The sequence below is a fragment of the Triticum dicoccoides genome, chromosome 6A, assembly GCF_002162155.2.
Source record: "Triticum dicoccoides isolate Atlit2015 ecotype Zavitan chromosome 6A, WEW_v2.0, whole genome shotgun sequence".
Taxonomy (NCBI): Eukaryota; Viridiplantae; Streptophyta; class Magnoliopsida; order Poales; family Poaceae; genus Triticum; species Triticum dicoccoides.
This window is the reverse complement of record NC_041390.1, coordinates 628,731,488-628,732,878: the sequence shown is the minus strand read 5'-3', so window position 1 is coordinate 628,732,878 and position 1,391 is coordinate 628,731,488.

Genomic DNA, 1,391 nt, shown 5'->3' with positions numbered 1-1,391 from the left:
ACATGATCTTCCAGACCGCCGACACGGGTCGCACCCATAAGTAACTGGATATTAGTTCAATGACCGGCTTTGTATGCCTATGTAACTGGATCTTCACGAACCCTCCATCACCATCTTTGTATGCCTATGTAACTGGATATTAGTTCAATGACCGGCTTTGCGGACAACTGGCTGTAGTGATGTATTCTCCACGTCAAGTCTTGCAGCCTTTTGTATGTACTCCCTTTGTTCCACAATATAGCACATATAGAATTTTTTAAAAGTCCAACTTTATGAAACTTTGACCAAGTTTGTGAGAAAAATATATACATCTAGAATACCAAATACATATGCTTAGATATATCACAAGACATATTTTCGTATTATATACATTTGGTATTGTAGATATAAATAGTTTTCTCTACAAACTTGGTCAAAGTTTGTGTAAAGTTTGACTTTGTAGAAAATCTATATGCACTACATTATAGAAGGATGGAGTATGTAGTAATGTTGAGGCGAGGACAATATTGACTGACTTGGTGAAAGATGATGGGTAGAATACCGACGAAGCTGTCCCTGCCATCGTCGGCAGGAATCACCCAACTTGAAGAATCTGCAATTTTCCCGACATTTCCGCTCATTAATAGAAAACAGTAAAATACAACGCATGTTTTTCTTCACCAGTTTTCTTCAGGTTTTCTAAAATTCAATACACATTGTTCATTTTGGTACAAATGTGGAACATTTTTCAAATACACTATTTTTTCACATACTTGTCTTGAACTTGAACATTATTTCAAACACATGCTAAATATCTTTAAATACACATTGAACATTTCTTGGTGGCATGAAAGATTTTTTTTAAAAAACTACATGAACATTTTTTTACATTGTATCACATTTTCTTAAATGCCACATTTTTTCCCTAAACGCGTGAATATTTCTTTTTTGCTAAGAGGACCCCACACTCTACATTGAAATTATGAGTATTTATTTAAAATGTCACGTACATTTTTATAGCACAGGGACATTTTTTCACATTGTATAAACATTTTGTTAAATTGTCACGTACTTTTTTTTGAAATATCATGTACATATTATCAAATGAGACGAAATAATTTTTTAAAATTATGCAGACATTCATTTTCACATTGTATAAATATTCTTTGATAAGACTGTACCAGCTTAATTTTACAGCCTTGCTAGGCCCACGCAAAGTTGACCGGCCTGATGGATAGAAGTGTCATCAGGTAGCCCAAAGCCCAAACTGAGGAGCACGGCCGAGCCATCAGCTGGAGCTTCCATCCATGGCCGTGCTCCGCGCCGCCGCCGCCGCCCTCCGCCGCCGCGCCCGCGTCGCCGCTCTCCCGGCCATCTCCCCCTCCCCCCACACCCACTCCTCCTCTCCCTCC